This window comes from Drosophila teissieri, chromosome 3R, assembly GCF_016746235.2.
Source record: "Drosophila teissieri strain GT53w chromosome 3R, Prin_Dtei_1.1, whole genome shotgun sequence".
Lineage (NCBI taxonomy): Eukaryota > Metazoa > Arthropoda > Insecta > Diptera > Drosophilidae > Drosophila > Drosophila teissieri.
This window is the reverse complement of record NC_053032.1, coordinates 28,018,276-28,045,352: the sequence shown is the minus strand read 5'-3', so window position 1 is coordinate 28,045,352 and position 27,077 is coordinate 28,018,276. Positions and strand designations below refer to the sequence as shown.

At 40.4% G+C, this 27,077-nt stretch overlaps 1 protein-coding gene and 1 long non-coding RNA gene across 4 annotated transcripts in view; one reads left to right on the top strand and one right to left on the bottom strand.

Annotated features, from left to right (window-relative positions):
• Positions 1-27,077, bottom strand: part of LOC122620111 — a 34,852-nt gene that overhangs the window by 6,012 nt on the left and 1,763 nt on the right. For 2 of the 3 annotated variants that reach the window (XM_043797419.1, XM_043797422.1), the window contains exon 2: positions 11,484-11,545. The exons of the other annotated variant lie outside the window; for it this stretch is intronic. The gene's annotated coding sequence lies outside the window, so the exon portion shown is untranslated. The remainder of the gene's footprint in view (positions 1-11,483; positions 11,546-27,077) is intronic. 3 annotated transcript variants of the gene reach the window in all.
• On the top strand, positions 16,530-17,856 carry LOC122620112. Its single transcript, XR_006326115.1, has 3 exons — positions 16,530-16,666; positions 16,995-17,369; positions 17,445-17,856. It is a non-coding gene; the product is annotated as an uncharacterized LOC122620112 (long non-coding RNA).

Here is a 27,077-nt window from a genome sequence, read left to right as displayed (position 1 = left end):
CGCCAGCCCAATAAATACGCGTATTTAACGACATGAAAGTGGCACTGTAATTTGCTGCGATCATTAATAACAAAATTGGAAAAAAAAAAAAAAAGGAAAATAGCTGACTTTTACTTAATATGACAATATGCGCGTGTATTTCCGCTACTCTTCGCTTGGTAACAACATCTGTTGGCTTTTTGATTGATCATCGTATCTTATAATTAGGTAAACGCTTTTAATTTATTTATTTGATATTTCTATTTCGGTTTCTCCGACTTCTTTTGTCCAGTTTCGAATGCAAACAATGGCTGGCGCAGAAACTGCTTGGTCATTTATCAAAATGTATTTTTAACCATTTTGTATTTGTTTTTGCCTGTTCTTGGCTGTTAACAGCTAAATTTGCGTTCGTTTCCCAAAGCCGAGAACTGGGATTCGGTGTTTCCCAGGCAGCTTAAAATGCAAAAGCCACAGAGAACCACAGCAAAGTTATTTGTTTGGCCACCAAACACTTGAAAGTGCTCAATAGGCCAAGTCGCAGCGTTGAGCAGAAAATGCAATTTATTATTGCCGACGAGGGCCCGCAGATAGGTACAGTAAAGCCTCCTGAAGCAGCATGTAACTTAAGAAACCAATTGATTCACACCCAACCATTTGGCATCGTAACACAACTTGTAGCAATAGGTTTATAGAAACCCCTTTTACATATATCTTTTTGCACACTGGTACTTCATATTAGAAGCTCCACTGTAATCGCATAGCTTTGTTCGGGGCTCAGGTGCACCGATTGGTTGTTGTTGGCGGCTTGTCTAGCATAAACTGTGTCAACTGCAAGTTTGAAAAGTTGATTCTAATGTTTACTTAGTGTGGGCCCCACTCGCACATAAATATCAATTTAGCCATGCTCCTCTGTGTGTGGTTTTCCAACCCCCTTTCCGCTTTTCCCCCCCTCCAATGTCAGGTTGAATAAATCGCACATTCTGAATTCTCTGCCGAGATCTCTGGTTTTTGGAGTCTCGGCTCAGGCACCCAAGAATGTCTCAAAATAAACGAATAAAATGCGAAAAAAAGTGACTCGCAACTAAATTAAACAGTTTCGCAATTCGCATTCGTCAGATGTATTTTATCATTTTCGCTTATTTGTTTTGGGCATGTGTGTCATGTGCGGTTGTCGCCTAACTTTTGGCCATGCTGGAGGAGATTGGGGGCTGGGGGCTGAATCCGGAGGAGTCATATAGAGAGTAAGTTGAAGGAAGCCTTTCGGTACGTGCGAACGCATCGGAATGCATTTAATTGAACAAATGAATAAACTATAATGTATGGCATAAATTTGTGCAGTATTGTATTCCCTCGATAATTGATTGGCAGCACACACACCTCAGAATCAGACAAAACCGGGCTTACACCAGCATCTACATTGGCATTCTGGCAGGCATATGGCCAATGAAGATGGCTTAGAAATCAAGAGTGGAAAATGCTATCTAAGCAGCGAGTGTATCAGTTTCAGCATTTACAAGAACATGTACATTCATACGATAAAACTTAATTAGTTTCAGAACTATAGCTTGAAGATATTACCATAAAATATACGGGTTTGCAAATGTTTTTCCAGGAATCTTCTACTCACATAATGCCACCATATCAAACATCTAACTCGATTACATATCCATCCCCATAACCTTGCTGCGCAACTCACTTTGGAAACGAATTAAAAATTCAGTTCTCATCTCAGAGTGAAACAAAGGAACAAATGACATTGACTTTTGCTTGCCTTTGCTTTTCTTTTTTTACTTAACTCTTTTTCGGCCCCTCACTTGGCGATAAAGAAGCAAATTCCCTCGAATTCGGCACTAAAGCTTGAGCATCTATCTTGGGCGGCAATTAATAGTGTAAAAACCCACACAATTTGTTTTAATTCTGCTTATAGACAGATAATAAAGTAAATTGTGCCATAAAAACAGATAGGAACAAAGTGTGCAGAAAGAACAAAATGCTGGAGCAAAATGATACTGCGTTGAAAAATATGTGTTTGGAGTCGAAAGCCAGAAGTTCGTGAGATCTACGAGAGTATGTTTCGGTTTAATGGGGTCGGTCTACGGGTAGCAGGGATCCCGACTTTAATGGGGGGCTCAAAAGTTGAACCAACACAATATGTTGCTGCTGTATTTTGCTTTTTTTTTTTGTTTTTTTTTTACTTTTGTAGTTGAGCTAATTGAGTTGAAGTAGCCGCAGCAGGTTTTTGTTTTACAAATTATATATTTTTTATATGCCTGCGTAATTCTTCTCCTCTCTTTCGTTTTGTATTGAAATTTCTTGCTGCTTTTGAAAGTGAATGCCTTGACATCGTTTTGTAATTTATTTTCGCTCTTTTGTTCAATGAAACGCCGTTCAAAATACCAAACTGCACTTCGCATGTCTTCGCCCAAATCTCAACTATAATATATTCATATTTGCTTGGTAGAATGCGAAAAACACAAACCTTTTAGGGGGACAAACAATGGAGCTTTGCCAGAATTAACTGCCTAAGACTTGGCAAATATTTATGCACACAAAAGTTATTTAATTAAAGTGCCCCGCGGCAATATCGTGTGTGTTTTGCGTCTTTGGGGTGAAAGTTAAGCTCTTCTGATAGCTTTTTTTTTGCTAATTACCGCGGATATATCTACAGTTTGTTATCTGGCAAACAGAGAAATGCGCCACAGTTCCCATATCAATTGCCGACTTTGACGTAGGATTATAGCCAAACACTCAGACATTGGTAGCCCGTTCCCGAGACAATGGCTCATTTGAAGGCGTGCCAAGATGTCTGGGCAAAATGGAAAAAGATGAAAAAACCCATGTAAACTGTTTGTCATCATAAACACCCCCCACCCCACCAACACTTTGAAAGCCTTTAGCGTAGGCTCGAAAATTTATTAGCGCCCAGAAAAATACCATATAAGCGGGTTAATTGGGCAATGCCAAAATGCAAAATGCAAAACATGCTAAACATGCAAAATGATGCCTAATGTGTGTTTTGTATGCGTTTGCACAACTGCAACAACAATGCCAATTGCATGCGGCAGCAGCAAAAGCAACAACAACAACAGGCGTGCAACATTTCAAAGTTTCCTCCTCCAATGCAAAAATTGCAACAAATCAGTTTGGCAATCACTGCAGCACACAAGACCACCTGCCATCCGAAAAAAACTAAGAAATACAACATTCTCAGAGTTAAGTACGTGTGGATAATGCTAACAAAACGAGGCTTTTATTGATTATTAACCATTAATAATAATAACAATATCAGTAACAACGTAAGTAAATATGTTAACTGACAAACATAAAGTAGCATAATAATATTAGTTTTAGCTTCATAATACTTAATATTGTGATAAAGAACCAATGATGTATGCACTACAGTTTTAAAGTCATTCGATGAACATACAGTTTTGGAATCCTCTGTTCTATGTGATCGCTTGACATTTGGCTGCACTGCATCATTCATTGATTGTGGACTTTATTTCGTAGTTTGATTTGATTTTTATGCTGGCTGATTGCCAGCTTCATTTGCTGATTTCAATTAAAGTTTTCAGTCTTATCTTATACTTTGGTGTGGGACCTGAGTGGATCCAGAGAGCCCGAGGCGGTAAAAGTTGGCCAAGGAATTACAATTATCGGCTTATGGCGGACTTATAGACCGAATGTTTGTGAGAAAGCGTTTCCCTGGGGCAACGAAAAATCTAAAATATACATGTACGAGTATATATTGGCTTTCCTCAACTAATCCTCCAGTGGTTGAGCAATGTCAGTGAAGTATGTATTTTCAAACACGGAACTCTCTGGCTGTATTCAAACTTAGTAGGCCGCTCACTGTGGCTAAACTCCTTAATATTCACAGAGAGCCACATCCCGATCGAGTCGACTATTTATTCATTCAAATCATGGCGGCGTCTAATGATGAATGCCATGAATAAAAGGCTCAAGAACGCTCGCTCGGACACGATTTTCAGCTTTATTTATCACCTCGATGCTAACAAACGCAAACGTAACAAAATCGAAATACAAATTTCAACTAGATGGAGCCACGAACAAGAAGTGCCAAATTGTGCCTCGATTGTGGCCAAAATGAAATTATAAATATTAGGCGTTATTATCAGCGAATGAACGGAGCAGCAGCTTCTCGCTTCCAATACTGCCAATTGATGAGCGTGTGCATCATCGATTAATAATAAATACAAGTCGAACAGGTAAAGCCATCGCATCGCTGCGAAGCAAAAAATTGATTAAATCGAATTTGTTATTCTAACAGAATCCATTAAAAAGTTAACGATTACACGGGACAGGTTGGGCTGGTTATCCTCCCCATTGAGCGGAAAGTGAAAATTAATCGCGATGGCATATATCGTATATGAATATCCACAATCCACAATCCAGGGTGCGGAGCTTCCCAATGGAGGAGGCATTGGGATTGAGATTCGGATTGGAATGGGAATGGTCAGTTGTTGGGTAAACAACATTTTTGCGCCATTAGAGAAGGAGTCACTTTACAATTCTGTGATCGAATGGCAAAGGTATGGCGATGTTAGCGACTTGTTTGTTCGCCTGAAGATGACTTCATGTCTGGCCCAAAGGGTTGGCATCATTACTATTATTGTTTTAGCATGGCTATAATGTGCTTGACATGTTTGTGAATTAATGAGGACCTAGGTGCGGAATTCTGGCATAAGGAATTTGAGTTCCCACTCGCGTGTAAATATTGTAGTAGCAAACTCAATTGGTTTGTTATTAGCAAAGAAAAAGCCCTTGGTCATGGTAACCATAATCCCTTGTTTGTGTTCATTTTTATTTGGCTATAAACTATAATTGGGGAAAATTTTCCCAAAACAAAGTGTGCGGTAATAATCAGCCAGCTAATATCTATAGATAAAACGTGATTTAGCACACTATCTGGCAATCAGAATGGTTACTATGTACTAATTTCGCAAAAACACTAATAGTACACTATCGGCTCGTAAATTAAATGCAAGAATTGAGTGCGATGTGGAAAATTTTTGATTTGCCCACAGGTTTGCCACGCAAATTGTTTGGTAATAAAACGAAAAACATTTTAGTAGTCATAAAAATGTAGTAAATCATTGAGCTGAGCTATTAGTAATTAACAAGAGAAAAATCAATACAAATACTGGGGGTGTTAAGCAGCAAATACTCTATAGTTTCTGGCAACAAAGACGTTGAGATAGCATATGCATGTGTTATTACAATCTGAATTCAAGATCTGAAAGCACAAAAAACCCGACAAATTCCCCCCACAGCATTCATTGTATATTCTTGTAATTTTTGGATACCTCTCACCCAACAGCAATTGTGCGATCGTCGAGTACAAATGAATGAATTATCCATAGGTGTTTCGCGGTGACACCCTTAACAGAGAAGCGAGTGTCTGACACCGAAGTGATCGAGGTGATTGTGCAAAATGATAATTTGGCCGGCCAATGCCAATTCTTGGCGGCTATTTACTATTTACTCGCTTCTTTATCGACGGGCCCATTCGACGTTTTATTCGCGAAAAGGTTTATTTTGTCAAGCAATTAACGGCCATTTGTTGAATTTCGTGTGAAAATTTTCCACTAAAATTCCGACACAGTATCGCCTTTTTTTTGTGTTTCTTTTAAGGGGGAGGGGAGGGGGTTCAGTAGTGGCCAACTGAAAGAGCAAGAGTCAAATTCTTGGCCAAGATAAGCGGGCAGGGCTTAGTCATACTGCCAAATTGCAGGCACACATGCAGGGAAAGGCCACTCAGCCACCGAGCTGCCTCACCACTGAGCCATTAAAAGCTCAACTCAGCTCGGCTTTTTGGCCAAGAGAGCCGGCCGATATCGCCCATGTCAGTTGCCGTTGACTGGCCATTAGCCAAGGCTGTAGTTTGTGTAGTTTGTGTTGCTTGTGTTGCTTGTGAAGTTTCTGAAGTTTCAGTTGCTACTTGCAATCGCCTTGCCTGATATTTAGAATCGGCCAACAGCAGCAGCGGCTTTAATCCCCTCTTATGGATTGCGCAGACGCCAAAAAATTGGCCCACAACAAGTTGTTTGGCGCACTGACAAAACTATTGCCAACCCGTTTTCAAATCAATTGAATGCAACGATTAAAAATGTAATCAAGTTACTCATATCAACTTATTCTAATAACACAATAGAGTGGCTTTTAAAAATGCATGTTCAAAAAGTTAAATTCTAAGGTTATCCCTGGTTTCTCGCAGTGCCGAAGTAAATTACTTGGTCCGGTCTTGGCGGACTTTTCAGTTTTCTGAAAAAGTTTTTCCCGATCCATGTCTGGCTGGTGTACTTGTTACGTGAGAAAATTTTTGTGCAAAAAACTAGCATTTCGTTTTGGTTGTATTTTAATTTTATTTTTATTTTTTGGCCCGTCGAGCAGCTGCCTGAAAATGTAGCATTTGAGTATCATTTTTTGTTTGCTGGGTCGGGCTAATAAATGCATTCCTCCGGCAAAAACCGGGCTAAGAAGAAACCTTGGCTCAAAAAAAGGGTTCTCTTGAATAAAAAATGATTCGTTTTTACAGAATATGACAGCAGCTCGATACCCAAAATTTACAAGTACACATTTATACTATACGACCTTTTATACAACGATTTGGAGCGATTTATGTGTTTACTTTATAAGTAAATGGCATTTTAGGACATGTATTTGTTGAATATTTGCATTTTTTATACAGAAATGTAAATCGATTTGCGTTGTCAAAAATTACAATTATTCTGAATAAATAAATTGATTTTTTCAACATTTTATTTCAGTATGATTTTGCAATTTATATGCATTGCACAAAACAAATGTAGATATTTATACCTATTGAAAGTAGATTTAAGAGGTATATAAGATTCTTTGAAAAGTAGTAGTAAGACTCAGATTCAATACTTAAATGTAACTAAATCAGCCTTGGGCTGGTAAGTAGTCTTCATTCTTTAATGCTCCATCTCTCACGTACTTTCACTAGATAGGTCATAGGTATCTGATAGTCTAGACTATATCGTTCTCTCTGATTTGCATCGTATTTGGCGCAAAATGTATGATACTCCTTACTTTACCTCGTCTGCTCCGTTTGGACGTGAATTGAATTTCAATTACCGCTCAAATTGCTTACAAATTCCACTTGCCATTCCAATTTCAATAACGAAATAATAATAAATAAAAGTGAACAAAAAATAATTCGAACTCAATGCGAACAAATGCGCATGAAATTAATTCGAAGGAAAGATTGCAAATACCAACAACAAATTAAAAAGTTTATTAAAATGGATGGCACAATAAAGAGGAATTATTTTAAGTCAAGTGACTGGCTTTTGAATTATGCATTGATAAGTGACTTTTGGCACTACGCTAAAACACAATCGAGTCCATTTTATAAAGCAAATATAATCCATTGAACTATATGCAAATTATTTCACCAATTTGAAACGTGCAGCCAATATTAAGTTTTCGTATAAGCTTTTAATAAGGCTTTATGCAAATTAATTAAATCGGTAATTGAGTGTTTAGTATTTACTCGCCAGACAGAAAGATATTCTAACAAATTAAACCAACAGTGCAAAATGTGTTTTCTATTTATCAGCAACCTTTGTTAAAGTATTTGCTATGTACTTTGTTGAATTTCCCAGAATTAAACGCATAATCCGATTAAATTCGAATGATTTTGGTAAATAGCTTGGGTTTTTTAATCAAGAAGGTTGGGAAATGCTAACTACTGATCTCGAAACTAAAGTATATGACTTAGTTTCCTGTATGCCCTATGGGCCGCGGGATATATGTACTTAGGTAATAAGAGTTTTAGAGCCCCCATTACACGATTATCCAATTAGAAAACGAGTCTGAAGCGAGTCGAGGTAATAAATTCGCCATTTTAGAACCCTTTTCATTTCACAAATGCGCAATTTCCCCCAGAACCGAGAAAATCACCGTGCAAAGGCAAATTAAACTCACGCTTTATCGTAACAAAAAAAAACGAAAAACAAAACAAAATAGTATGGAAAAAGTACATTTTAAGCAAAAGTAAGAATTAAGCAATGCGATAAAAATAAATGACATGACAAAGGTTGCCGATAATAGCAAATTGTTAAGTCGTTTTGGCCATTTCATTTCATTTCATTTCATTTCAATTCAAAATTTTATATTTATAGACCGCGTTCCGGTTATTAAGCCGCCTAAATGGAGCTCCGTGACAAGCGATTTGCCGTCGTTGTAATTGCATCAAATGCGATTTCGAGGCACACAAACCCACTGTGCGGTGCACACGCAACTTTTGAGTAGAAATATGTGGCTAGGATTAGGGTGGACCATCTTCCTGGTTTGGCCAACAGCACTTCGAAGCATTTCACACTCCTTTGGCTGAGTAATTGTGCAGCCAGCGCAACGATAATAGCTCCAAATAAAATGGCAATAAATAATATTGCCGAATAACAAATATTCAAATGCATAAAAAACCAGTTTAGAGGGTCTATAAAATAATCAACAGCAATAATCCGCACAGCAATTTAAACGAATATAAAACCAGAAATCACCACTTTCGCTACTTGAGTTGTAAAAAGAAATTCAGTAATTAAAAGTAAACCAAAAATCAATGGGAATTAACTATTTCCTTATCGATAAACTATTAAGCATGCGTACTTACTTGGTAAGCTTTCTATTGGAGAAACATTAAGATATCATGCTTATAAATATAAAGTAATATCCAAAAATAGATAGAACTATAAAAAACCCTAATGGGTTTCTATTAGCGGGGTTTCTAGTTTTCAATTTAATTTAAATGGCACCTTTAATTCTTTGAAGTAATATCTTTGCGTTTGGGAAATTCCCTTGTCGTGTTCGCGATTCATAAATAATTTATTAGCCTCGCTTCATTTGCGGCTTCTGCAAATTCTCAAATTAATTATTACGAATTAACACAAAGCTCACGGAGCACGCGTCTTATAAAATTAGAAGAAAATAAACAGCACGGGAATAACAGATAAATAAATGAACTTATCACCTGAGGCACATTGGCCACTTTTTTCCACTTGTTTCCATTTGCCATTTGCCATTTTTGTGGTTTGGCTAGTTTGTTGTCCAGATCAAACGAATCGCGTAGATTGGGGGATAAAGAAGTTCTTTTTATTTGTGTTTCTTGCTGACGCACATTTCACGAATTTCGAAAAATTATAGAGAGCTTATAGAGACGGTAGACCGCCCCGCCCCCTTGTAAGCATAGTATAATTATCAAAGATTCGGCTGGTTAATGAATTTATAATGGTTTTATTTTTATCTCGCTGGCGTATCCGATCCGAATCCAGACAGGTCTGGCTCTAAGCAGAAGTTGTTTTTGGCTGCTGGCAAGAGTCTTGGCTTTTGGCTTTTGGCATGTGCCAAAACAATTTGCCACCTGCTGTCTGCTGTCCGAACTTGAGCTCGTTTTCATCCCAAATCGCATTTATACTTTTACTGCAAGAATTTGCTTCCGAAACTCTCACTGTGCCCAAAACGACCGCCTGACATGTCAGGCATGTTGTGATGTCAAATGTCCATCGGAATGACTACGTGCCGCGGCCAGGTGAAAACCAAGTCCAAAATATCTGGACAGCCATTTCCATGTCCATGTGCGGCGACATCAAGTTGAACGCCAAAAAACGCAAGTGGAAATTAGACGCAGAATAAGATAAGCTGGCAAACTCTTACTCCAGCTTCAGAATCTCTGCGAGATGAGTAAAAGTGAAGCAAATTAAACGCAAGTTGTGTTCGGGGAAAGTGGAAAGTGTTTACGATTTGGCAGCTTTGAGATTTATGCTTCTAAAGTTCTTAAAACCCTTTTGATCATATATATGTATAATGAAGTAATAATTCCAGGAATCACGGCAGCAACGAGTTTTATTGATTTATTACACCATATTTTGTCATTCGATATTCATTCATTTCATTGCTAAGGTTGTTTACCAATTCGAATTTGCATATGAGTGGAAAGGCATTCGAAATTGTCAATAAATTGGTGGGCTTGGCCAACCGAATTGTTTATCATTTATTGTTAGCTCAAGTTCAAAGTTCATATGTCTTGTTGAAAGTGATGTAAATTGGATTTCAGTTCATTTCAATTTCTATTAATCCGATTTTTTTAATGTAAGACGATTAGAAAAACCAGCTTAGATGTTGTAAAATAGGAAACATTCAATTAGAAGTTACTAGAGATAGATCAAACATGGAAATCTTGCAATTAAAGGCTATGGCAAATAAGTTGCTTAATTCTAGCGGATATTATTTATCAGATACTCGTACATGGGCAAGCCGAAAATGACGCAAATTTATGATCTAAGCAAATTATACTCATTGCATGTGAGCAATTGTTAGTCGCAGATCGTTTCCGTTGACAAATTCACATTGTTAAAGCCCAATCACGGAACAATGAAATCCGCGGACTTATCGACTGCAGGCAGCCGCGCATGAAGTCCAAAAATAAAACACAAATTTATTTGATTTAATAACGATACAAATTTGCATCAACTCTTTCACCGCAGTTGATGGGCACAAACAGTATCGATCAGTTGGAGCTCAGCAAAAACAAGAGCAAAGTCCAGCAGGTAAAGATACAGATACAGATACAGATCGTTGATCTCCAGCGACCTCGATTCATGTGCGTGGATTTGCAATCGATACGGCAGAAAAACGCTGAGATGGGGCAAAAAAAAAGAGGTAAGCGGCTAAAAGGGCCAACTTCTTGAAATGGGTTTCCCGCTGCAATTAAGACGCACACAAGCACCAACGATTCTGCGCTAAAAGACAGTCCAGACTCAAGACTCAAGACCAGTAAACCAAAAACCGGCAGTCAGCAACGGTCAGTCAGCCCGGCAAATTAGCATTTAACTGCCACTCAACAGTTAGGCTCGGATCCGCCGGCTCCATATGCGAATGCGAGTATGACTAGCGGCAATTAGAACCGAACTAAGGCTAGCTCTAGTCAGCAGGTGCAGTTTCCTACCGACTACAGGCTACCTAGTAGATAAAAGGTGCTATAACAGCTTTAATGCCACATAAAACACCTAGTTTATAGTTTCTTATTAAATAAGCCAGAAACAACATACATATGTGGTGCAGTTCTAGTTTCGTACATTTATTGCAATCCAAACACGGTGCATACCCTGCCACGCAGACTGCAATGTCTAACGGTCAGTAAATTGTAGTACGTCAAGAGTTACGTAAGACACTCTGTAGTGTGAGTAATTGACCCATATTTAAGGTTCTCAATGCGAGCAGTGAGCCGTGCGAAAGTTTGCGTGCCTCCAGCTTTAATGGCACCAGAGTTATGAATAGTGTGTTCGAAGCACTTAGCTGCACTCGAGTGGGGCATGTGGACTAAACTGCAACATGTGTACGCCATGGGTGATCCACACTTGCTGCTGGAGCCTCTCCCCAAAACCCATTGAGTGTTTGGAATTTGATATAAAATCAAATATGTTTATGGCTTATGTTTATGGCACATATATACACACCTGAAAACATCCACACAAATCTTGAAGAGCTTTTTTAGGTGTGTTCCGCGGAATGGGGCCTCCTGCAAGAGATGAACGAGAGAAATGATTTGAACGAAATGAAAGAAATATTTGAAGGAAACACAAAAGATATATCAATTTGGAAATGCGCTGATCAAAAGCGTTTTTCACACGCCTCGTGAAATGAGATAATTTGACGGCAGCTTTCACATCGCGGGGCTTGGTAATACCCCCCGGAGTGCAATTATAGAGCGATTTATTGAAAATGAAAATAAACACTCTCGTCCAGACACACAAATACAAATCGAAATCAAATCAAATCAAATCAAAACGCGAAGCGAGTCAAGTTGAGTTGAGTCGAAATCAAAACTTGCACAACGGGTGGAAAACAAAGCAAAACAAAGGCCAATCAAGTGCAATCAAGAGGCAACTTCGAGCTGCAGTTCCTCCACTGGGAACCCACCAGATGCGTCACATAGCCGCAGCTCGAGATACAAGATGCAGAGATACTGCGATACCCAGATACTGCGATACTAAGATACAATATACTGCGAGATACTTTATGTAGGCTGTTGTGTTTCGTGTGCTTCCTCCTTCCCCTTTCCCCTTTCCACAGCCGCTTTGCTTTAGTCATGAATCAAGCAATTGTCGAGGCACTTTTATTCTGTCTTAAGCGATATTCATGCTGGCTCATGGGGCGGGGTAATTGGCCTGGCAAAACGGGTTAACGCTGACGTTAACCCAGAAGACGATGAAGAAGAAGAAGAAGAAGTAGTGTGAAAAGGCGCGAATATCTCCCGGTTACAGATACAAATTGCGAGGGCCCCTCCCTGACTAATTGTTTCTGTTCTCCAGCCGATTCGGCGGCGTATCTTCTCTGGTATTTTATGTTTGTTGTTCTTTTTTTTAGCTTTTCGTTTTTTGTTTTGGAAAGTTCTGGTTGTGACCTTGTTTTTGGTCTCTCGGACAAGCGCCATCCAAAACTGTTGTCATTGGGTAAATAGCCGAGAAGAGAGTGCGGCCAATAGAGCAAAATGATCACAAAAAATTCACTAGAAATGCCCGGCCAAACAATGCGGCAACATGATTCCGCACTTTGCCACTGTTTCAACAGTTGTGCAAACAAACCGACGAACAACTAACCCATACCTATTACTATTACTATTTCTATTTCTATATCTGTTTCTATTTCTATTTCCATTCGTACTCCAATTCCCCGATTGCTCGATTCCCCGATTCCCAGTTAACTTTCAGCAGCGAAACCAATGCGACGGAACCGGCGACGCTGTGGTCCATTTCCATTTGGCCAAACCAAATTGATCTTTGCCACCAGAAATGTGTCACACTTCCCCGCAAGCAATTGGGTCAGATATAATGATGGCACCCCAGAATGGTGAATCAATTTGGACATGGTATCACTAGACTCGACATTTCCCCCCCTGCGGCGATTCGACTGTTAGGCTGGGAAATGCATGTGTCTCTGGCCACTCAGCAGGTTTTAAGAGTTGATTCGGGCATTAAATTTAAATTCTACAATCAATTATCATAATAGTTCACCTAGAATTTCGCCGATACCTTCATCAATCATTTTATGGCCAAGAATATTGAGCGACTGACTGATGGTGTTTGCCTAGTCGTTTATGACCATTGAAAGGCTGTGCAAAGATTGATTAAGTTTTGACCTTTAATATTCATAAATTTACAAGTTATTACAAGTAAACAAATAACTTTTGAGTAATGACGGCGGCTTGACCTTTGGCAATCGTCACACCTGATTTTCCTGAAGTAAATAATTTAATTTCATTTATTTACGTGTTCGGATTCCAAACAAACAGCTTTGCAAAGTTAAAAGGAACGTAAATTTGTATTAATTTGAGATTACTATTTACGCTTTAATGGCACCAGATACTTTCAGCTTTACTGCCTTTCCCCTGCAATCTTTTAGCTAAAAAGTTAATGGGTCTACGCTCAAAGTTTCTGCTCCACTAGGTAGGTGTTCCAGTTTCGCACTTTCCCTGCACCCCAAGTCCCCATCGATTGCCATAAAGTATAAGTATAAAATATCTGGCCCATAAACCAATTGCATAAACGATGAGCTCCACTTGGCGTAGGCTGTACCTGTATTCGTATTCGTACCCATTCCGAGGCAGCAACCTTCATGATTCCGATTCTGTATCTGTATCTGAATCGGTATCTGTATCTATGCATAACTAGAGACGCAGAACCCCGGGTTCTAGCTGGCTCCAATGGGTTGGGATTTGAGTTTAGGTTTGGGGGCTGCGTCGTTGATAATTTATATGTGTCGTCCAGCCCCCACAATCAAGTGGTAACCAGCAAACCAGCATGGCCTTTGTTTTTACGGCCGGGGAGGAGTGAGTTTTATTTCCGTTCCGAGCCACGATGCCCCCACATCGTTTTCCCTTTTGGGCCGCGGCGGCATCTGAGAACAATCTTACATATGTAATTGCAATTGCCGGGCCACTCACGACAGTCGAACAACCAAAGAACCAAACAACCCAACCACCGAACAACCAAACAACCAACAACGAGTTCGACAACAAGCTGGGTTCTTGGGTTCTGCGTTTCGGGGAGGGAACATTTCTACCTTTTAATTTGTGCGGCTTGCAACGAGAATATTTCCCTACACACAACAAAATATTAATATGATTGCGTGGCATCCGAATACAGAATACCCATCTAAACCTGATAAAGTAATGAAGAAGATAGTTTGATCGCCACTCTCAAAATCAAGATCTTACCAATCCCTTGGAAACCTCACCAATTTTTCTTTCTCTGTAAGCCGATGTTGTGGTTTCTCCCCTTGGCTGCTTCATTTTAATGTTGTGTAAAGTTCTAAGACCCCGACAATTGCAACGGAAGTGCGTTCATTATTTTTAATGATTTTATTTAGTGGCTCCGCCGCTGCTGGCTGCTCTACCTTTCTGCATTTGAATGCCATTGGACAGGACTTCGAGGCATTTGCACGCCGAACTCTCGCCGCATCTTATCCTGATCTTGGGCTAAGGAATGTCTGGCTGGCTGACTGGCTGACTGGCTGAGCTTGTTGTGCCCCAGCAGACCGAGACAAGTAATTAGTGGCAGTGGTGGACGCGGCGATCGGGAATCAGGGATCGGGGATCGGGCAGCGGGGATTGGGAATCGGGGATTGGGCAGGAGGCATAAACAAGTCAAGAGCTCGTTGATTCCCACTGTCCATAAAGATTAGGTATTTATGACCGCACCGACTTCCGTCCGTCGAATTGTGAGGGTGGCTCTGTAATATCTTAATGGCACACAAAACCTTAGACATACGAGTATCTCGCTACCTGCTCTCAGATTTCTAGACAAAAGATAGTCTCCTCTAGGTGTGTGAACCCTCCTTCGATTCCTCACTACTGCTCACTATCTCTACATCTGTCTCGGACTTGCAGTCTGAGCGGCTTTAATTGCATCTTTCCACAATTAGCGAGAGCAGGGCTAATTTTAATAATTGAATGGAAAACAACTGAAAGTCAGAAGGGCGAACGGGGTTCGGCCACAATTGACATTCACATGGGCACTGTCAGTCAACTTTGACCACAGAATTAAGCGGCAGCATGAGAACAACAAGCTGATTTCTTAATACCCTTACTCATTTTACAGCTCATAATACACTGAGCAAGAGATTGCAGTCATTTTTCTGACGATTCAGTTTCTAAAACAAACTGAAACTGATATTTTGTTAAAGAGTATGGCAATTAGTGGCCCTATTTGAATGTTTATTGTCAGTACTTGCTTTTTTCCTAGCGAACACTTGACTTTAAGGCTGCTAATCAAAAGGTTGTCAGAACACGTAAATGGATCATTTAGACTAACGATGCCAACATCATAATTAATTGCAATTATCCGCAATAGAACCAGTTTGATTAACCGTGCAATGATGATTAGATCAGACTGTTGTAAACAGATTTTTCAAAGTTCTGGATGCACTTTTCCAATGCTCTGCAAAAGCTAGTTTCTTTTACAAGATTGTCACAAAGTGACCGACAAAAATTGATTGTTTAATATATATTGACTGGATCTGTAAATACCTTGAGTTCTATTGTTGAAGCTATTGTTCAGTTCACAAGACTCATGCGCTTGGAAGTCGATCACCTGCATACCCTTTGTGTGAGTGCAGCCAGAGGTGAGTGCTGGGTTCAATGTGAGGGGGCACCGAACGCCCCTGACTGACAAGTGATCAGCAAACATGAGAGGCAGGGTGGGGGGATTATTCGACGAGGGGCTTGGAAGAAGGGGAGGTGGGGCTGTTGCACCTGAGACAATTATAAACACAAACACAAACAAAGCACGAGTGCAGCCACAAAAGGGCGAGAGCAAAACGTTGCATGACACGCCAGTGGCAGCGGCTGCGGCAACAATCGACATCAATTGTTGCATGTGATTTGCAAGTTTTCTATTTTGACGTTTTCCGATCCGTGGATGATGGAGACTCGAGACGAGATGCAGACTGCTACCGGGGAGGGGGGAGGCGTTCGATTTACATATTACTGAAATCGGCATAAAAGGCAACAAAGGGAGTGAGGCAAAGCCACAGCCAAAGCCAAAGCCGGACAAACGTCATTCAAGAGTCGACATCGTCGTCTTCATTTGAATCAATTAAACCAGTTTGGGTCTACGACTGTGGGACTACATAGGTACATACATACACATGTACATACATATGTATTCACGGCTGGGTGTGTTTGTCAGTCGTAGCCGTACTCATTAGGTATTCATCTGCCTCCACTGATGCTGCACTTGATTGATCATTCGCCGGGGCAGGCCGCGCCCCAAAGTTGGGTAAAAAATTCCATGAATTCGATTATAAGAAATCAAATTCTCATAGACCTTATTGGATGGATGGACAACCGCCCTTCTTTCCAGGGCATTAAAAAACCAACATCAAAGGTGCGAAACACCGACTGCACGGGGGAAACCAGTCCCATGCACATGCATCTCATCTCTCTCTATCGGCTTTTCAGTATGCTAGTTTTCTGTTTTCAGTTTTCAGTTTTCGTTTTCCATCCGATCAAAGAATGCAAGATTTTTGTTTTTTGTTTCCAAATCCAAATCCCCGCAGCCATCGTGTTAATTTTCGGCATCCGAAAACTGGTTTCCTAGATTATAGAACTCCTCCGCCGTCTGGGCACCAGAAACAACTGGTATTTATAATGTTTTAACGCTTAGTTAGGAAACAAAAAACAAAAACCAAAAACCAAAAAAAAAAGAACTAAGAGTGGGGGAAAAGCAAACGTTAAGTTTAAGCTGTATTTAGGAATTTTTATGGAATGTTTCCATTGTCCATGTTCTAAGACGCCTCATCTGTTGTCTGCCCCTTTGCCTTTTCGTTCCAACAAAGAGTCGGACTTCATCGATTCCATTTTTTACGATGTTTTATTAGCATCGAGACAATCAATTTCCCAGCACTCAAACACACCCAGATGAATCATTAAAGAACTAAAACTAATAGCCCCCCCATATATCATCCAGCGATCATATATCAGTGGAAAGCAAGAGCCAAGTCTCTGATTTATGCGCAATTTCATATGCCACTGCATACTTAATGAGTGATAACTGAGAGAAACAACGCCGAACCAGACTTCCCGCACAGAGGAAAGATTATTTTCCCCCATGCTAATATTCAGTAATAGCTGACTTTTTCTGCATTTCAGTTAGTCTGTGTTTGCGCAACAATTATGTGGGAATTGCCAGAGGAACACAGAACACACTGCACCCGCAGATCTGTAGATACAGATACGGATACGGATACAGATACAGATAGATCGTAGCCACCTGTTTTCCAACTACATCTACATGTGGTATTCATCAATCGAATGAGCAGAGGATTAGGTTCTTCAAGTGCAAGTAATCAACGATGGAACTTTGGGATAGATAATACTTTACCATTATATATAATACCCATCTTGTACTGTGTTAAAGATTATACAACCCTTTGGAATGGCGCCCATTGAGGAACTTTGGCGACGACAACCAGCAACAACTGGATCAACAACATAGCCACTAAAAACACAATGGGAATACTAAGGCAATGTGCAGTAATAAGCAATAAATGGAAATAAAGGTCAAGTTTAAGTGGCGGCGATGACGAGCGAGGCAAAAAGCTGAACTACAAAGCAAAAAGAGCAACAGAATCCGCAGATGTAATGAAAAGCAAACGAATAGCAGAAATATTGAGTGGGTGGGCGGTTGTGGAAGTCGAACAACAACTGGGGGAGCAACTGCGGAGGCGTTCTATGAATGAATGAATATCTTATACAAAAGCTGGAGCCATGTAACTGGAAGCAAAGCAGCCAGATAGCCAGAAAACCAGAAAGTAAGGCAACCTAACTTTGGGGAATGAGTAAACAGACATGAGTCAGGAAATTCCTTGGAACTTGAAAGCTCATAAAACTAACATATTCAAACAAGAGGTATAGAAATCTAGCAAATCTAGCATATATCAACCGATTTTAAAATATATATTTTGATAGGAGAAATGTAGTTGGCCATGCCTAACCCCCAACCCCATCGATACAGTAATTAGCCAAAAACACCGCCTTCTTGCCTTTCGGGGAGCCACCCCCAATTGTAATTTCATTCATTAATTTGTGCCGTTGACTGACTCCGTCGTCTTCGTCTTCGTTTTTGTCTTCGTCTTTGAGGGGGTTAAGATTCAGCGAACCTCGACCACCAAAGAGCAAGTGCCAATTAAAACAGTGGGGGTGTTAATTAAAATTGAAATCAATTGTTTCAGCCAGCCAGCCGCAGTTTACGCTTCAACAAATGTCTTTCCTACTGCCCCCTGGCTGAACGGCAATCATTCTTTTATATGTATAGTAGGTCTCAGGTTTGCTTTGATATGATATGCGCTTGGGGGTCCAAAAATAGCGTGGAGCCATCATTTAAGGCGTGATTGAGACTCGCACGAGGACTTAAATTGTCGGCTTTATGCGAAACTGTCGCTAAAAATAGGCGATATCTATCGCCCGAGCTCTAATTGCCTTGGACAACTGACAATGGCTATAACAGAAATCCAATTAAATGCTAGGACACGACGCGTCCGGTGCGATGGCTCTTCCCTCTTCCACGGCGCCGAGTGTTTTTATCAGCCATCATATGTTAAGTGCGTGATCAGATATATGGCTGATATAGCTCACGAGTGCCAGGGGCGCACTTAGCGGGGGTTAATAGCGAAAGTTGGGGGCACAAGTCAGGGCAAGAACTTAACATACCTCTCACTTGGATCTGTGGAATTCATTTCACAGATATTTTGAATTTTACAATATTTTTATAGCCACCAATTGGGCCAAGTCAACAGGCATGCAATCAAGAACAAGTAAATACAAATGCTCTGCAAATAAGATGGGCATTCTGCAAATACGTCATATCTTTATTATTTAACTTTATAGACGTGCACTGCTTTTTATACATCCATATACTTATTTGCCCTATACTTTTTAAGCCCTTCTATGTAAACAAGTCGGTTCTCAACTAATTCAGCGCACGGGCAGTGACTTTATCAGGCACGAGATAGGGGCACTTTCATAGTTTGTTCGGTAATTACACTTTCAAGTCTTTAAATACATTTCCAGTAATTGTTTAAGCAATTTCAGTTAATGCCCGTCAAGTTGCCACTTGAACTGTTTCAGCTATTGCGCAATTCCAAAAGAGATTTGCTAGCTGTAAGGCATTCAAATATATTCGGACATTATTTATTAATACTTTTTTTTATGCTGCATAATCATTGAATATATTTATATATATTTTGCTTAAAACTTCTGGTTTTTCTATCTAGTTTCTGGATGGACTTGGGCAACAATGGAAAGGCTGGAACTTATACAGTCTGGACAGGTTTTCAGAAGCTCGAAAGAGCTATTTAGGATATTTATTGTTTTATTTTATTGTAATTATACCAAATTGGTAACGAAGCATCTCCGCATGATGGCTGCCATCATTTTATTGTATTTTTCGGTTAATAAAATAAATGCTTAGAAAGAAAACAAGAAAAGCAAATCCAAAATGGCCACTAGAAAAATGTTAAATTACAAATTCAATGCACATACAACAAATTGAGGCCTTTGGCCGGCTAAAACGGCAGCAGGCAGCAAACAATTGAAAAACCTTCATGAAAAATTAGCCACGATGAGTGTTTTTTTCTATATTTTTTTTTTTTTTGTTTTTTGGTGTTGTTGTTTAGCCGACTCACGAAGTAGCCAAAACGCTTTTGGCCGCTTTGGGCCGCGTTTCATTCATATGGGCCAAGAGTTTTGGCTGCGAGTTTTGTTTTTCTTTCCAATTTTTTTTACTTTTGGCGCACAAATCAATTGACAGAGTCACGTAATCAGCGCAATCATGGCTAAAAACATTTTGCGGCTTCTTCGTTTTTCAAGCTTTCAAGCACCTTAAATCAATCAAAATGTCGCACCCAGTCAGAGGAGTAAAAGGTAAGCGTAGACAAAAACAGGTTAATCGAATTATGTTTGGCGGGATGCAAAAACATTTAGTGGGGGGAAAAAAAGCCGCAAAAATAGTCGAGACCTTGAGCCAATTGATAAATGCATAATCAAGAGTTCATTTGAAAGGCCTGTTAACTTTCTCATCGTTTTGCTAGTTGCACAACGCAAAGTTAATGGCTTAAAAGTGGCCCAAACGCAAAGTAAATATGTTTTGCCTTTTCTGTTTACTGCTATTTTGGCAAAAACAGACACGAAGATGGAATGGAATGCATTGACCAACTTGATTTATCTCTGCTGGTAATAAAAATTCTCAAACATTAGCCAAAAACCAAACAAATTGCGTGCCATAAATAACAAATTTAAATACTCACATGTATGTACAGCGAAAAAAAATGATTGACAGGCTTGTTCAAGGTTTCGCCTTGCTAACCCACAAAAAACCTGCAGTAAAAAATAAACAGAACACCCGCAAAGACCGATAAAAAAAACATTCCTCCAAAAAAAAGTAATACAACAAAATAATAACATCTAAAGCAAACAGAAAACCTCGCACAAATGATTGAAAAAAATGTTCGCTTTGTGTGTTTATTCGCTGTCTGCTTAGAAACCAACAAAGAAAAAGGCTTAAACCAGCTGAGATTTATATTTGGGCTACAAGTATTTCAGGAATTCCACGTAAATGTGAAAAACACATCTCACTCAGCGCCCATCGACGTCCATAATTTTCCACTTGATTTTAGCCATAACTCTTCCCGGCTTTTTCCTTTTTCAATTAGAGCAACATCAAACGGCAATTGCCACATTAAAGCGCGATTAAAGCTATGGAAAAAATTCCCTTTTGTAAAGCAATGTCTTTAACCTTTCCAGCGCCGGAAATTGGTGTAAAACTAGTCTCAGCTTGCTGCTGCTTGCGCTGCTGGTGCTGCGCAGCAAAGCAAAAGCATTTTTGTATCACATTGCAAGGCGTTTTCAGGTTCAAGCCACTTTTGTGGTCAACAACATTTCACCGCGGCAGCAACTTGTGCAGCAGCAGCAGCAACACTTCCGATAGCTGTTGCCACACTATATGTAGCAACTATGGCTTGTGGCTATGAATGAATTGGGTCCGATCCGATCCGATGCGATGCGATGCGATCCGAGTCCAAGTTTGAGTCTAAGTCTGAGTCAGAGCTGAGACCTGACTATTCCACAAATGAGTTCATAACGTTCAACGGTTCGGGAGAGGAAAACACGAAAAGAGAAAAACTTTCATAATTACAAACCAGGCGCACTCCTTGCACTGCACTGAGAAAAGTTATATAAAGACTCTGCTTTGCAAGCATGCTTTGCTCGCGTGTCACCCAGAATCATCCGTGTAGAATCAACAGAAACTGATATCTTTAAGTTACTTAAGTTAGCAAAAGTAAATATTTGTTTTATAATATTTATACAAGTTTATAGTTTGTGCTTAGGTAATCCCATTTTTCTCTGTGCTGTGGCGTTCAACTCACCGCAGTGACTGTTGTTCGGTGCAAATGTGCGAAGAGTGGTTTGCCGTCGACTCTGGTTTGCTTCAGTAGCTGATTATTTAATCGAAATGATTATGTTTTGGCGTTGCCCATTAAATGTAATCATGCAACTAAGTGCAACACACTACAGGCTGCAGTGGCAGCAGCAGCAGCAGCAGCAACAGCAACATCCCGAGATCCGCGTCTTGTCTTCTCCGATCTCTGATTGTTTATAATTAGCCGTGGCAGGCAGGAAGTATCACAAGCCTGGTTGCCGTAGACAAAGCCAGCAATTTGCGTTGTAAAGTGAAATAAAGCAATCAAATGCTCAAATTGTTTGGGAGCCAGCAGCTCCAGTTCCGAAATAGGAGCGCTGCCAACCCCAAATAGGTAGAAAAGCAAAACATAAACCAAAAAATTATAGCAAGTGCAGAGAAAATCAAACAATGACAAATTGCTGGGAATGGCTTTTCTTTTCCATCATTTTCCCCATAATGCTGGGTATGCAGAGAATAATTGTGCGTAATAAACCGCTGGCAACCGCTTCCTCTTTGCAGTGAAAACGCTGACGAAAAGCAGAGATACAAAATCTGGACAGGAAAGCAAGGGAGAAAACTAAAAAATGAAATTATTATCAAGCCTTATCTATGCCTTATTTGAGAAGATTTGTTGGCCTGCATTTCTTATACAACCAACTTTAATCGGTATATGCATTTGTTACATCTTATATTAATATTGCCTTCCTTTTTTATTCAGTTTTATAACTTGAGTGTATTTGGTTTGCCCAATTTGGGACGATAATGGCGATAATGTCGACTACTTGAGGCTGCTGTACTTAATATTTGGCTCATTTGCTGCAAACTTATCGCATTTTTTGGCTTATCACTTAATCCCAAACACGCACTTCCGCCTAGATAATACTTCGCCAGATGAGAATATTATACTCGCAAGTTAACAGGAGTTGCTATGGTCAGTGGATACTAACTTTATAGAGGGGGTTTGGTTTTTGTTTTCTGGCTTAGTAACACTATGGACTGCACGTGCTATTTGCCTAATGGATTGTAGCGCCAAATCGAGCCTCTATCGTTGCCAAATTATCGGCAAAAGCGTACGCTACATAATGCGAATATTTTCAACACATTTGCCATTTTATCTTGCTCTAGGGCAACTCGCACTCGTTTTTAGCACAGCTGCCAGCTGCTGTTTTTGGATAGAAACTCGGCTGTCTCGTGTGATTTTCACCTAATTCTAGCCACTAGCCTAGGGTTCTATAAGAGTCAGTTGAATTTGTCACAACTCAAGTGGCTTAAACGCTTTGGCATGGTTCTGAAAAAATGTAATGAATAAATAAAAGGCAAGGGGGAGAGACCTAGAAAATATAATTAAATATTTATGGGTTGACCGGTGGAATTTCAGCTTAAAACAAATCAATTAATTAAGACGCACGCAAGGTATTTGTACAAATCATACTTAATAAGGTCAAATTGGCAATTGAACAAAAACGAAAACAAAAAAAAAAGCAGCAAAAGCCAGCAATCCGAAAACAAGTTGGCTTATAAAAACGTAAAAACAAACGTATCTTTTATCGGGCTTTATGCAAATTGAGAGGCAAAAAGCTGCCCCGGCCAGCGGACAAAAAGATCGAAGCCAGTTAAATAACAAATTGATAAATATTAATAAGGCCAGAGGGTTATTTGTCGCATTTGCTTTTGCTGTGAGCGTGCGTGCATTGCATTTACGCCTGGCTGTGTCTGTGTATCTGCGTATCTAGCAGATACAAAATGTCATCACTGCCAGTTACAGTTAAGCCGAGTTGGCCATTTGAGCGGGCCTTTTCATGCAAAGCACATGTGGCATGGAATGTATCTGCCAAATACAAATTGCACTTGCAATCGAGTGTAAACAAAACAAAGGCGCAAGAAACACGCGTGCGCTCGTAACTCGACTCGCGATACAATCTCGTTTTTTCCTTTACCCCCAGATACATTTGTATCTGCGCGATTGCCGCAATCTAATATTTATTAAGACACCGTGTGACTTATGCACCGCGATGCCCTGACTTTAGTCCACGTTTCGCCGGGATGCAATTGTCGTACCCATCGGATGACTCAAATTGGGTCACCAGATAGTGGCTCAGATATGTCTCCCGACATTGTTTACCTTTCAGGCAGCTCGTACGACTTAAAGTACCCCGCAGCAGATAAGCGGCAAAGGTATTAAGGTGATTTTATTACAGCGTTTTGTTCGTGATTCACCTGCCACTTTGATTCGCTTACACCAAAATTAGAATGAGTAATGAGTAACCCAAGCTGATAAGACGACAAGACCCTCGACTGAAACTCGAAGACTAATTGATTCTAATCCAAGTGCCGAGCTATCGAATAAATCTACTGATATGAAGCATTTGGCAATAGGCTGCTAAAAGTAGCTAATTACGGCATTTCCATTTCCATGGTATCTCAAATTGCCAAGGATTGTAAAAGAGCCTTACTTCAGGGGAATTCAAAGTGTACTCTCTTGGAGGTGCGATTATTCCCTTCTGTATGAATGTTGAGGTTTTTCCAACCAAGTCTTCTTTGGAAAGGCCAATAAAAACTTATCGAAGTAGGAATTTCCAGGGCAGTTTATGAAGCAAGGCAAACACGCCCCTTATCTGATAAAATCACCTACCTACCTGGGCAGGAGTTTCTAGCCTGATTTGTCGAGAGGGGAAAGCCAGAGACTTCACCTTCGAATCGGGGCTTTCCACTCCAATAACTTTGGCCAATGGCTCCCGCCCGAAGGCAATTCCATGGCGATCCGCCCAGAAGGCAGTTCACAATTCACAATTAGCCAAGTAGTAGCCAAGTTTCCAAGTGGCCAAGTATCGAAGTAGCCAAGTATCGAAGTAGCCAAATATCCAAGTAGCCAGCAGTAACCTCAATGGCCCCACATGTCTCCTCCACTCGTGTCACTTTGCGGCAACCTTGTGCTGCGGCTCTGGACATACGAGTATAACTATATCTATATGGGTATGTGTACCGCATATGGGATAAGTGTATGCCGATCGGCGATCGACGATCGACGGTTTAGCGATCGGTGTTCGTAAGCGACACATAAGCCATAATTAAAAGCGCAAAACTGTTGGCCCCAAATCGAAGCCACCGAAAAAACCAGTAAGCAAAACCAAAAATGCGCGCGCGCTTGCGCACTGCGCACCTGTTTTTGTCTTGCTTTGGTTTTTCTTAACCGTAGTCGTACTCATACTCGTAGTCGTACTACCCCCCCCGTTATTGGCCATACCCCTGGGATCTAGCACCACCCTCGCCAGTTGAAGTTGGCCAGTTTCGTGAAACAATTACGAATACGAGTGCAAAACACAAGCAAAGCGAACAAAAACCGATCCGATCCAAACCGATACGAACCGATACAACGCAAAACAAGCTGAGGCGAACGGCAAGTTGGCCAAGCAGTTGGCCAAGTTAAGACGCATACTTGGCGACTACTTTTGGGGCGAACCAGGGGGTGGGGAGTGGGGGGTGCAGCTTGCAACGTTCGCCGCTGTTGTTTGGTGATTGTTGTTGCTTTCGTTGGGGCATAAACACGGCCACAGTGGATATAGGGTCCAAATAAAACTGAGTAACTAACTGATGTTTATACAAGAAACTAAACATAATATACACTAAAGTACAATACATAAAGATTCGGACATGCCAATTAATATAATTTGTAGTAATTCCAGCTTAATCGCTTGTAGCTTAGCCAGTTTTTCTTGGTTTCAAACGTTTGTCCGCTGCTTTGTTTAGACTCGCGTCTAATATCTTTCAAGGTGAGAACGCTTTGGCGTGTGCTTTTCTGGAAATGCCTCACATGAGTGGCTATCGGCAGGGGTTAACTCCCAAGATTGCTGCGCTTTTCGGCCCACAGTGCTCGCCAACTGGCCCGGTTTGCCTACGAATGGAGTAGACTCCCCCCACCCCGCCTGTCACCCCGCTGCGCCTTCTGCTTTTCCAGCGCCGCCCCTTTTCATCCTTTTCATTCAATGCTGCACGGCAAGAAAATATTGGTAGCATTTCAGCAATATTTGTGTTTCTATTCAGATATATCTAATTTTCAAAGAAATAAAATGCGGAGTGTTTTCGTTCGAGAAAGTCTCTTTTTTTAAGTAGAAAGAAAATTAATTAAAATTCCAAAACAAGACTTATGTCTGTTATAAACATGTTTTAAACATTTCCATTGTTTTAAATCGGGCTTTCAGTTTTAATGCCCCAACTTTTCTCTCTGTGCTTTCCGATCGCTTCGATTTCTGCTCGATCGCTCGCCTTTTTAGCTTTGGCGTAAAATTGCAGAGCGATCTTGTTGCCGTTGTTGTTGTTGCTTTTGGTGCCATTAAGGCAACAACGGCTAAAACACACACACACACACACACAGCGAGTAAGGCGCACACACACATGCACGGACAAAGAAACAAACAAACAAATACCAAGTAAGAAACCTGTAGAATTTACAATTACAACAACATTACAGCAAACACAGGGCGCGTATCTGCGTCAATGCTTTTTTAACGTTTTTCTACTTTGTTCGCTTACTGGGCGCATTTGCAATTGAAGCGTGGCTCACACAGATACGACACTCACACACACACACACACATGCAGGCGGCTAACCCACTTGGTATCGCCATCCCGCTCGCACCGAGCGGCTTGGAGTCTGAACGTGTTTTTTATATAACTTTTTTATGCGCATAGTTTTGCTGTTCATAAAAGTTGCTGTTGCTGTTGTGGTTGTTGCTGTTGTTGTTGTTGCTGGCCGCTTGTTTTGTATTTTCTGCATATATCAACTTTTTTGGTGGGAATATTTGGCATTTTGTTTTCTTCACGATTGAGGAATTTTGGTTATAGCCTTTTTGTTTTTGTTTTTTTTGTACGTCTAGCTCTAGCAATAAGTAGATGCAAGATTGGAATGAATAAATGCATTTGGCTATGAGTCATATGGAGTCGGGATTGGAATGGGTATTTGCTATTTGCTATTGGGTATTGGGAAATTTTCAAACAAGTAAGGCTTCCCAGAAATGGATGTGGCTAAAACCAATTTGAGTCGCTCGGTTTCGCACATGCCATGCAGTTTAATTTCACATTGATAGAGATAAATCATTTTCGAATCTCTTATCTCATTCAATTTAATGTCAAATTGGAGCTCCATCGATGCGATGCAATGCGATTCGTTTCTATTCGTTTCGATTCGATTCGAAACCCACTCGACAATCCATCCACATCCACTCAACTCTCATGACTTCATTTGGTCTTGTGCAATTTACTGATTATCTCATAACCATCCGCTCGTGTGCTTCAATTTGCGGCCGAAAGAGACTTTTTCTCCGCGGCTTAATGATGCTTGGAAATTAACCAGGGATTACATAAATGAAATTAAAATTAAATAAAAATGAAAATAAAATAAAAATGGAGATCGAGATGGAAATGGAAGTGGAAAACAAGCGATGAAAACGAGAAGACAAAAGCGGGCAACAAATTTGAAATTTGATTTTATTAACCTGCGACTGCATTTCAATTTTGGCATTTACAACATTTTCTTGTCGCGTGTGTTGTTTTCGTGCTGATTTATGCCGATTTATGGCGCTTTTGGCCCAGCCGC